Raw genomic sequence first — 11746 nt, forward strand, 5'->3', positions numbered from 1 at the left:
GTCTAACAACAATACCACAAGGCCAATCCTCCCCATAATCATAAATTCTTAGAGGGCTTGACAATGTAAAAGTAGATTAGATTAAATTAGATTAGTTACAATGGCCCAGCAAGTCCATTCCAACCCGCCGAAGTGCAACCCACCCAGACCCATTCACCCCTTCACCTAACACTATGGGCAATTTAGCCTGGCCAATTCACCTAACCTGCACATTTTTGGACTGTGGGAGGAAACCGGAGCACCTGGAGGAAACCCACACAGACACGGGGAGAATGTGCAAACTCCACACAGACAGTTGCCTGAGGTGGGAATTGAACCCGGGTCTCTGGCGCTGTGAGGCAGCAGTGCTAACCACTGTGCCACCATAGAAAGGTTGTTGCTCCTTGTAGGAGAATCAAGGACCAGAGGGCATAATCTCAGAGTAAGGAATTGCCCATTTAGGACAGAGGTGAGTAAGACATTTTTTCCTCTTAGAGGACAGTGAAACTGTGGATTTCTTTACCACAGAGAGGTTTTGAGGCTAGTTCAATAAGCTGAGATAGAAAGATTCTTAACTAGGTAGGGAATTGAGATTTATGGGGAATGGACAAGGAAGTGGAGTTGAGGATTATCAGACCAGCCATGATCTCTTTGAATAGTGGACCACTTTTGATGGACTGAATGGCCTGCTTTTGCTCCTACAACTTTAGGTCTTCCTCCCCCACCATTGAGGGTTCACAGCAGTTTTCAAGCCACAAAATGGGGTCACAGTGGGAAAGGTATTGGGAAGTGTTGTATTAAGAAATATAGTTAAGGGTGAGTATCAGGATCTGATTGAATCGGGGAATAGACTCGAGGGTGTTGAATAGTGCCCGCCTATGTTTTCATACATGATCCCTAATTTCCCCTGTAGTGTTACTCCATAGAGTATTCCCATTACCCTATGTATTACCCCCATCACCAGACGACACAGTCTCAGAAGAAGAGGTAGATAATTTTGGACTGAGATAAAGGAGGAATTTTGTCACTCGGAGATGTACATCCCGGAAACAGACACTTCAATCCAACTCGTTCTTGCTGACCAGATATCCTAAATTAATCTAGTCCCATTTGCCGGCATTTGGCCCCTATCCCTCGAAACCCTCCCTATTCACCTACCCATTCAGATGCCTTTTAAATGTTGTAATTGTACCAGTCTCCACCACTTTCACTGGCAGTTCATTCCATGAATGCACCACCCTCTGTGAGAAAAAGTTTGCTCCTTAGGTCCCTTTTAAATATTTCCCCTTTCACCTTAATCCTATGTCTTCCAGTTTTGGACTCCCCTGCCCTGGGGAAAAGACCTTGACTATTAACCCTATCCTTGGAATTCTCTATCCTAGGGGTTATGGAGGCCAAGTCATTGAGTATGTTCAAGACAGAAATCAAGAGATATGTAGATACTATAGGTATCGAGGGATATGGGGATAGTGCAGGAAAATGGTGTTTTAATAGATCGCCACAATCTCACTGAAGGGCAGAATGGGATCAATGGGCAGAGGGATCTTCTCCTGCTCCATTACGTTTGTTCTTACCGATAGATGTTGCAATTTCCTAATGCTTTCCCCTTTGCAGTTACCTCCATTGCACTCCAATAGTTCTGTATACAATTCTTAATCGTCTATATCATTCCCGCTACAAAGTTAAAAATCACACAACACCAGGTTATAGTCCAACAGGTTTATTTGGAAGCACTAGCTTTCAGAGCGCTGCTCCTTCATCAGGTAGCTTAGATCGAAAGAGAGAGAGCACAAAAACTATGTGGAACAATTAACAGATTGGCACTGGGTAATGATGCTCATTTAAAGAGCTGGTACATGCATGATGTCTGTGATTCTAAGATGTTACTCTTAACCCCATATAAAAGCATAACGTAAAATATTGAAGATGCTCGAAATCTCAAACAAAAACAGAAAGTGCTGGATGAACTCAGCAGGTCTAGCAGCATCTGTGAAGACATAAACAGAGTTAACGTTTTGAGTCCAGTGTAACTTTTTTTTTGGAAGCGTCTCAATCCTAGATGGTTCCTGTTATATATTCCTGCACTGGATCCAACCCTCCTGTGGACTTCCTAAAGTTGTAATGGGAATGGTAGCACAGTGGTTATGTTACTGGATTGTAATTCAGAGTCCTAACATGGTATCATAAGGAATTGAAATTCAGTCAATTAAATAAAACTGGTGTTATAATTAAAACAGATTTTAAAACACGTGGATGGGTACATGAATTGAAAGGGTTTGGAAGGATATGGGCCAAATGCTGGCAAATGGGGCTAGATTAATTTAGGATATCTGGTCGGCATGGATGAGTTGGACCAAAGGGTCTGTTTACATGCTGTACATCTCTATGATTCTATGGTTCATAAATGTCCTTTAGGGAAGGAGATCTGCCGCCTTTATCAGATTGCCTGTGAATCCAGACACACAGCAAGGTGGTGCTCTCTCTGAAATAGCTCTAGAAAGCCACTCAGAACCTCCATTCATACAAGGCAGGACAATAGCCTCTCCTCAACAACAATAATGCTGACTTTTGCCTGAGCAGATACATTTTTAGGAGACTTTTCACCCACCACTGAGCATGTTATCTCCATTGATTCGATTCGATTGTTCTCAACTTCAAACTTCAGGACAGTGTGATCTGACCTTGGAGGGAATTCAGTGTAGATTCATTTTTTTAAAATGACACTGGGACTTAAAGGTTGAAATTACAAGGGCACCATATATTACCAACTAGTCTCAATCCTGATTCCTTTGAGTACAGAACAGGATCGGATTATCTCACTGAGGTGATGATGATGGAGAAAAACTATTTCCTGTGATATGACGGTTGAAATCTGGAACATTCTCCCCAAAACTACAAATAGGAAGTCAATTGAAAATGTTAATATTGAGTGATTGAGAGATAATTCTATTAAGGGTCACAGAACCAGAGAGAGGAAATTAAATTAAGATAAATATCAGCCATGATCTACTTGAAAAACAGAACCGACACAAAGGACTGATTGGCCTCATGTTCCTACCCTGCATTGTCCCTCATTCTTAACATTACCCACACCCTTTTCTCTTTTTCAATACTCCTGCAGTTCTATCAGACCTGGCTAAGTCTAAATCAATCCTCCATTGTGCTGGGGACAGTCCGTTCCCTTTGTAAGGGAAATGTCCCCAATTAAGCAGGAAGGAGATCCTGTTCTCTGTCACAATGCTGTGACAATGGTGGGAGCATCCTGGTACAAATGTCCTCATCGAGACAGCTTGTGATCTTCCAGGCCTTCTCTGTGTTTACACAATTAAACCTGGCGTAAGGAGCCAAAAATGGTGTTTACCAGTTGGAGGTTAATTGTGTGTGTGTGTTCCACGGGATAGTTTGCAGAACAAGCCTTACTGTCTATTAATCAAGTAGCCAGTGAAGCTGGACAGTTTGACTCCCTGTTTTGATTCGGGATGTTAAACCGACTGCTTAGGTGAGCAGACAACAAAGATAAAGCAATTAGAAGGAGGAAACCACTATGTAGTTCTCCCCCCGCCACACCTTCCTGTTCTCCCTCTATGCCTCCTCACCTCTTTCTCATTCTTGCTTTCTACCTGCGCATCCTCTGTTTCTGTCCTTGCTATCAGCTCCTCTTTCCTTCTCTCCTTCCCTCGTTTTCCTCTGCTGTTTCCTCCAATCTCACTTCACCTCTTGCTATTTTTTCCATCCCTGCCTTTCTATCATCTCCTCATCCATTCTTTCTCTCCTTCCCTGGCCTTCTTTCCAACACCATTCCTTCCCCTCTCTCTAAATCTTTCTTGTTCTTCCTTCATGCTGTCTCTCCTCCACCCTGTTTCTCTAACCCTTCTTCATTATATGTCCCACCTCTCCTTCCTCTTTGTTTTTCTCCTATTTATCCACCAGCCCCTTTTATCCCTTCCTCACTATCCCTTCCTCCATTCTTCCCTCACTCCATCCCTCCCTCCCCAACCCTCTCTCCCTCTCTAAACCTACCTCCCTCTCTAACCCTACCCCTCCCTCCCTCCATCTCCCTCCTTCTCTCTATCCCTCCGTCCCTCCCTCTTTCTATCTTTCTCTCTTGCTATTCCTCTCTCCCTCCCACTATCTCTCTCTCTTGCTATTCCTCTCTCCCTCCCACTATCTCTCCCTCCCACTATCTCTCCCTCTCTCTATCTTCTTTCTCTGTATATCCCTCGCTCTGTCTCTCTATCTCTCCCTCTCTCTTTTTATCCCTTCCCCTCTCTATCACCCCTCACTATCCCTCCTTCCTGACCTCTCTCTTCCTCCCTCCACCCCTCCTTCTATCCCTCCCTCTCTCTATCCCTCCCTCCCTCCCCCTCCTTCTATCCCTCCCTCTCTCTATCCCTCCCTCCCTCCCCCTCCTTTCCATCCCCTCCTCTCCCTCTCTCTATCCCATCCTCTCTATCCCTCTCTCTCTCTATCCCTCTCCCTATCCTTCCTCGACTCCAACCCTTCCTCTCCCTTTCTCTGTCTCTCCATCCTTCCCAGTCTATCTCTCCATACCTCTCTATCCCTCCCTCCTTCCCTCTCCCCCTTCCCTGCTCTCCATTCCTCCCTCCTTCTCTATCCCTTTCTCCATCTCTCTATCCTCCTCTCGATCCCTCCCTCTCTCTAGCCTCCTCTCGATCCTTCTCTATCCCCACCAACCCTTCCTCTCCCTTTCTCTATCTCTCCACCCTTCCTAGTCTAAATCCTCCATCCCTCCCACCATCTCTATCCCTCCCTCTCTATCGCTGCCTCCCCCTCTCCATCCCTTGCTCTCCCTCTCTCTATCCCTCCTTTCTTCTCTATCCCTTCCTCCGCCTACCTATCCCTTCCTTCCTCTCTCTATCCTTCTCTCTCGCTATTCCTCCTTCCCTTCCTCACTCTCCAACCAACTCTCTCACTATCCCACCATCTCTCTCTCTATTCCTCCTCGTATTTATACCCCTCACTCTATCCGTTTCTCCCTACTCCTCGCTGTCTACCCCTCCCACTCTCTCTATCCCTCCCTCCTTCCCTTTATCTATCCCTCCCTTCCTACCACTATCCCTTTCTCCCTCTCTATCCCCTCTCTCTCTATCCCTCCCTTTCTCTCAATCCCTCCCTCACTTTCTATCCCTCCCTTTCTATCTCTCCCTCCCTCCTTCCTTCTATCCCTATCCTTCCCCCTCTCCATCCCTCCCCCTCTCCATCCCTCCCTCTCTCTCCATCCCTCCCTCTCTCTCCATCCCTCCCTCTCTCTCCATCCATCCCTCCTCCTCCTCTCTATCGCTCTGCCTCTATCTCTCCATCTCCCTCTCTATTTATCCCACTTTCTCCCACTCTCTACCTCCCGCTCCCCTCTCTATCTCTCCCTCCAGTCTCCCTCTGTCTCTCCCGCTCCCCCTCTCTCTATCCCTCCCCTTCCTCTTTCCATCTCTCCCTCCCCCCTGTAACCCCCTCCCTCTCTCTCTATCCCTCTCTATCCCTCCCTCCCACCCAATTTTCCTCCCTACCTTCCTCTCTCTATCCCTCCCTCTATCTATCCATCCCTCTCTCTCCATGCCTTTCTCTCTCTCTCCCTATCCATTCCGCCCTCTCCCTATCCATTCCGCCCTCTCCCTATCTCTCCTTCTCTCTATCCATTCCTCCCTCTCCCTGTCTCTATCCCTCCCTCCCTCTCTCTGTCTCTATCCCTCCCTCCCTCTCTCTGTCTATCCCTCCCTCCCTCTCTCTCTATCCCTACTTCTCTCTCTATCTCTCCTTCCCTTTCTATCCCCCCTCTCTCTATCCATCCCTCTCTCTGTCTATCCCTCACTCCCTCTCTCTCTATCCCTCCCTCTTTCTCTATCCCTCCCTCTCTCTGTCTATCCCTCCCTCCCTCTCCCTCTGTCTATCCCTCCCTCCCTCTCTCTATCCCTCCCTCCCTCTCTCTGTCTATCCCTCCCTCTCTCTATCTCTCCCTCCCTCTCTCCGTCTATCTCTCCCTCTCTCCGTCTATCTCTCCCTCTCTCCGTCTATCTCTCCCTCTCTCCGTCTATCTCTCCCTCCCTCGCTCTGTCTATCTCTCCCTCCCTCGCTCTGTCTATCTCTCCCTCCCTCGCTCTGTCTATCTCTCCCTCCCTCGCTCTGTCTATCTCTCCCTCCCTCGCTCTGTCTATCTCTCCCTCCCTCTCTCTGTCTATCTCTCCCTCACTCCCTCTGTCTATCTCTCCCTCCCTCCCTCTCTCTGTCTATCTCTCCCTCCCTCCCTCTCTCTGTCTATCTCTCCCTCCCTCCCTCTCTCTGTCTATCTCTCCCTCCCTCCCTCTCTCTGTCTATCTCTCCCTCCCTCCCTCTCTCTGTCTATCTCTCCCTCCCTCCCTCTCTCTGTCTATCTCTCTCTCCCTCTCTCTCTGTCTATCTCTCCCTCCCTCTCTGTCTATCTCTCCATCCCTCCCTCTCTCTCTATCCCTCCCTCCCTCCCTCTGTCTATCCCTCCCTCTCTCTATCCCTCCCTCTCTCTCTCTCTCTCTATCCCTCTCTCTATCCCTCCCTCCCTCTCTCTCTGTCTATCCCTCCCTCTCTCTGTCTATCCCTCCCTCCCTCTCTATCCCTCCCTCCCTCCCTCTCTCTCCCTCCCTCCCTCCCTCCCTCCCTCCCTCTCTCTCTCTCTGTCCCTGCCTCCCTCTCTCTGTCCCTCCCTCTCTCTGTCTATCCCTCCCTCCCTCTCTCTGTCTATCCCTCCCTCCCTCTCTCTGTCTATCCCTCCCTCTCTCTGTCTATCCCTCCCTCCCTCTCTCTGTCTATCCCTCCCTCCCTCTCTCTGTCTATCTCTCCCTCCCTCTGTCTATCCCTCCTTCTCTATCCCTCCCTCCCTATCCCACCCTGCCTCTATATCCCTCCTCCCTCTCTAATCCCTCCCACTCTATCCCTCCCTCCCTCCCTACCCTCTCCCTCCCTCTCTATCTCTCCACCCTCTCTATCCCTCCCTCCCTCCCTCTCTATCCCTCCCTCCCTCCCTCTCTATCCCTCCTCCCTCCCTCTCTATCCCTCCTCTCTCTCTCTATCCCTCCCTCCCTCCCTCTCTCTCTATCCCTCCTCCCTCTCTCTCTATCCCTCCCTCCCTCTCTCTCTATCCCTCCCTCCCTCTCTCTCTATCCCTCCCTCCCTCTCTCTCTCTCTATCCCTCCCTCCCTCTCTCTCTCTATCCCTCCCTCTCTCTCTCTCTATCCCTCCTCTCTCTCTCTCTCTCTCTCTATCCCTCCCTCTCTCTCTCTATCCCTCCCCCTCTCTCTCTATCCCTCCCTCTCTCTCTATCCCTCCCTCTCTCTCTCTCTCTCTTCCCTCTCTCTCTCTCTCTATCCCTCCCTCTCTCTCTATCCCTCCCTCTCTCTATCCCTCCCTCTCTCTCTCTCTATCCCTCCCTCTCTCTCTCTATCCCTCCCTCTCTCTCTCCTCTATCCCTCCCTCTCTCTCTCTCTATCCCTCCCTCTCTCTCTCACCCTCCCTCTCTCTCTCTATCCCTCCCTCTCTCTCTATCCCTCCCTCTCTCTCTCTCTCTATCCCTCCCTCTCTCTCTCTCTATCCCTCCCTCCCTCTCTCTCTATCCCTCCCTCTCTCTCTCTCTCTCTCTCTCTCTATCCCTCTCTCTCTCTCTCTATCCCTCCCTCTCTCTATCCCTCCTTCTCTCTCTCTCTACCCTCCTTCTCTCTCTCTCTATCCCTCCTTCTCTCTCTCTATCCCTCCATCTTCTCTCTCTATCCCTCCCTCTCTCCCTCTCTCTCTATCCCTCTCTCTCTATCCCTCCCCCTCTCTCTCTCTATCCCTCCCTCTCTCTCTATCCCTCCCTCTCTCTCTCTATCCCTCCCTCTCTCTCTCTCTCTATCCCTCCTTCTCTCTCTCTCTATTCCTCCCTCTCTCTCTCTATCCCTCTCTCTCTCTCTATCCCTCTCTCTCTCTCTATCCCTCTCTCTCTCTCTATCCCTCTCTCTCTCTCTATCTATCTCTCTATCCCTCTCTCTCTCTATCCCTCTCTCTCTCTCTCTATCCCTCCCTCTCTCTCTCTATCCCTCCCTCTCCCTCTCTATCCCTCCCTCTCTCTATCCCTCCCTCTCTTTCTCTATCCCTCCCTCTCTCTCTCTATCCCACCCCTCTCTCTATCCCTCCCCTCTCTCTCTCTCCTCTCCCTCTCTCTCTCTCTCTATCCCTCCCTCTCTCTCTATCCCTCCCTCTCTCTCTCTCTATCCCTCCCTCTCTCTCTCTCTATCCTCCCTCTCTCTCTCTCTATCCCTCCCTCTCTCTCTCTCTATCCCTCCCTCTCTCTCTCTATCCCTCCTCCCTCCCTCTCTCTCTCTATCCCTCCCTCTCTCTCTATCCCTCCCTCTCTCTCTATCCTCCCTCACTCTCTCTCTCTCTATCCCTCCCTCTCTCTCTCTCTATCCCTCCTCTCCTCTCTCTAACCCCCTCCCTCTCTCTCTATCCCTCCCTCTCTCTCTCTCTCTCTCTATCCCTCTCTCCTCTCTCTATCCCCCCTCCTCTCTAACCCTCCTTCTCTCTCTCTCTATCCCTCCTTCTCTCTCTCTCTTATCCCTCCTTCTCTCTCTCTATCCCTCCATCTTTCTCTCTCTATCCCTCCCTCTCTCCCTCCCTCCCTCTCTCTCTATCCCTCTCTCTCTATCCCTCCCCCTCTCTCTCTCTATCCCTCCCTCTCTCTCTATCCCTCCCTCTCTCTCTCTATCCCTCCCTCTCTCTCTCTCTCTATCCCTCCTTCTCTCTCTCTCTATTCCTCCCTCTCTCTCTCTATCCCTCTCTCTCTCTCTATCCCCTCTCTCTCTCTCTATCCCTCTCTCTCTCTCTATCCCTCTCTCTCTCTCTCTATCTATCTCTCTCTATCCTCTCTCTCTCTATCCCTCTCTCTCTCTCTCTATCCTCCCTCTCTCTCTCTATCCCTCCCCTCCCTCTCTATCCCTCCCTCTCTCTATCCCTCCCTCTCTTTCTCTATCCCTCCCTCTCTCTATCCCTCCCTCTCTCTTCCCTCCCTCTCTCCTATCCCTCCCTCTCTCTATCCCTCCCTCTCTCTCTATCCCTCCCTCTCTCTCTATCCCTCCCTCTCTCTATCCCTCCCTCTCTCTATCCCTCCCTCTCTCTATCCCTCCCTCTCTCTATCCCTCCCTCTCTCTATCCCTCCCTCTCCTCTATCCCTCCCTCTCTCTATCCCTCCCTCTCTCAATCCCTCCCTCTCTCTATCCCTCCCTCACTCTCTCCTACTCCCTCCCTCCTCCTCTCTCTCTCTATCCCTCCCTCTCTCTCTCTATCCCTCTCTCTCTATCCCTCCCTCTCTCTCTATCCCTCCCTCTCTCTCTATCCCTCCTCTCTCTCTATCCCTCCCTCTCTCTATCCCTCCCTCTCTCTATCCCTCCCTCTCTCTATCCTCCCTCTCTCTATCCCTCTCTCTCTCTATCCTCTCTCTCTCTATCCCTCTCTCTCTATCCCTCCCTCTCTCTCTCTATCCCTCCCTCTCCTCTCTATCCCTCCCTCTCCCTCTCTATCCCTCCCTCTCTTCTCTATCCCTCCCTCTCTTTCTCTATCCCTCTCTTTCTCTATCCTCTCTTTCTCTATCCCTCTCTTTCTCTATCCCTCCCTCTCTCTATCCCTCCCTCTCTCTATCCCTCCCTCTCTCTATCCCTCCTCTCTCTCTATCCCTCCCTCTCTCTCTATCCCTCCCTCTCTCTCTATCCTCCCTCTCTCTATCCCTCCCTCTCTCTATCCCTCCCTCTCTCTATCCCTCCCTCTCTCTCTCTATCCCTCTCTCTCTATCCCTCCCTCTCTCTCTATCCCTCTCTCTCTCTCTATCCCTCCCTCTCTCTCTCTATCCCTCCCTCTCCCTCTCTATCCCTCCCTCTCTCTATCCCTCCCTCTCTTTCTCTATCCCTCCCTCTCTTTCTCTATCCCTCCCTCTCTTTCTCTATCCCTCCCTCTCTCTATCCCTCCCTCTCTCTATCCCTCCCTCTCTCTCTATCCCTCCCTCTCTCTATCCCTCCCTCTCTCTATCCCTCCCTCTCTCTATCCCTCCCTCTCTCTCTCTATCCCTCCCTCTCTCTCTATCCCTCCCTCTCTCTCTATCCCTCCCTCTCTCTATCCCTCCCTCTCTCTCTATCCCTCCCTCTCTCTCTATCCCTCCCTCTCTCTCTATCCCTCCCTCTCTCTCTATCCCTCCTCTCTCTCTCTCTATCCCTCCCTCTCTCTCTCTCTATCCCTCCCTCTCTCTCTCTCTATCCTCCCTCTCTCTCTCTCTATCCCTCCCTCTCTCTCTCTCTATCCCTCCCTCTCTCTCTCTCTATCCCTCCCTCTCTCTCTCTCTATCCCTCCCTCTCTCTCTCTATCCCTCCCCTCTCTCTATCCCTCCCTCTCTCTATCCCTCTCTCTCTATCCCTCCCTCTCTCTCTCTCTATCCCTCTCTCTCTCTATCCCTCTATCCCTCCCTCTCTCTCTCTATCCCTCTCTCTCTATCCCTCCCTCTCTCTCTATCCCTCCCTCTCTCTATCCCTCCCTCTCTCTATCCCTCCCCTCTCTCTATCCTCCCTCTCTCTATCCCTCCCTCTCTCTATCCCTCTCTCTCTCTATCCCTCTCTCTCTCTATCCCTCTCTCTCTCTATCCCTCTCTCTCTCTATCCCTCTCTCTCTATCCATCCCTCTCTCTCTATCCATCCCTCTCTCTCTATCCCTCCCTCTCTCTCTATCCCTCCCTCTCTCTATCCCTCCCTCTCTCTATCCCTCCCTCTCTCTATCCCTCCCTCTCTCTCTATCCCTCCCCTCTCTCTCTATCCCTCCCTCTCTCTATCCCTCCCTCTCTCTCTATCCCTCCCTCTCTCTCTATCCTCCCCCTCTCTCTATCCCTCCCTCTCTCTCTCTCTATCCTCCCTCTCTCTATCCCTCCCTCTCTCTATCCTCCCTCTCTCTATCCCTTCCCTCTCTCTATCCCTCCCTCTCTCTATCCCTCCCTCTCTCTATCCCTCCCTCTCTCTATCCCTCCCTCTCTCTATCCCCTCTCTCTCTATCCCTCCCTCTCTCTCTCTCTATCCCTCCTCTCTCTCTCTCTATCCCTCCCTCTCTCTCTCTATCCCTCTCTCTCTATCCCCCTCTCTCTCTATCCCTCCCTCTCTATCCCTCCCTCTCTCTATCCCTCCCTCTCTCTATCCCTCCCTCTCTCTCTCTATCCCTCCCTCTCTCCTCTCTATCCCTCCCTCTCTCTCTCTATCCCTCTCTCTCTATCCCTCCCTCTCTCTCTATCCCTCCCTCTCTCTATCCCTCCCTCTCTCTATCCCTCCCTCTCTCTATCCCTCCCTCTCTCTATCCCTCCCTCTCTCTATCCCTCCCTCTCTCTATCCCTCCTCTCTCTCTCTATCCCTCCCTCTCTCTCTCTATCCCTCCCTCTCTCTCTCTATCCCTCCCTCTCTCTCTCTATCCCTCCCTCTCTCTCTCTATCCTCCCTCCTCTCTCTATCCCTCCCTCTCTCTATCCCTCCCTCTCTCTATCCCTCCCTCTCTCTATCCCTCCCTCTCTCTATCCCTCCCTCTCTCCTATCCCTCCCTCTCTCTCTATTCCTCCCTCTCTCTCTATCCCCCTCCTCTCTTCTCTCTCTATCTATCCCTCTCTCTCTATCCCTCCCTCTCTCTCTCTCTCCCTCTCTCTCTATCCCTCCCTCTCTCTCCCTCCCTCTCTCTCTATCTATCCCTCCCTCTCTCTCTCTCCCTCCCTCTCTCTTCCCTCCCTCTCT

The sequence above is a fragment of the Chiloscyllium plagiosum genome, unplaced genomic scaffold, assembly GCF_037043375.1.
Source record: "Chiloscyllium plagiosum isolate Xiang-an unplaced genomic scaffold, Cpla_swu_hap1 HiC_scaffold_47, whole genome shotgun sequence".
NCBI classification, from domain to species: domain Eukaryota; kingdom Metazoa; phylum Chordata; class Chondrichthyes; order Orectolobiformes; family Hemiscylliidae; genus Chiloscyllium; species Chiloscyllium plagiosum.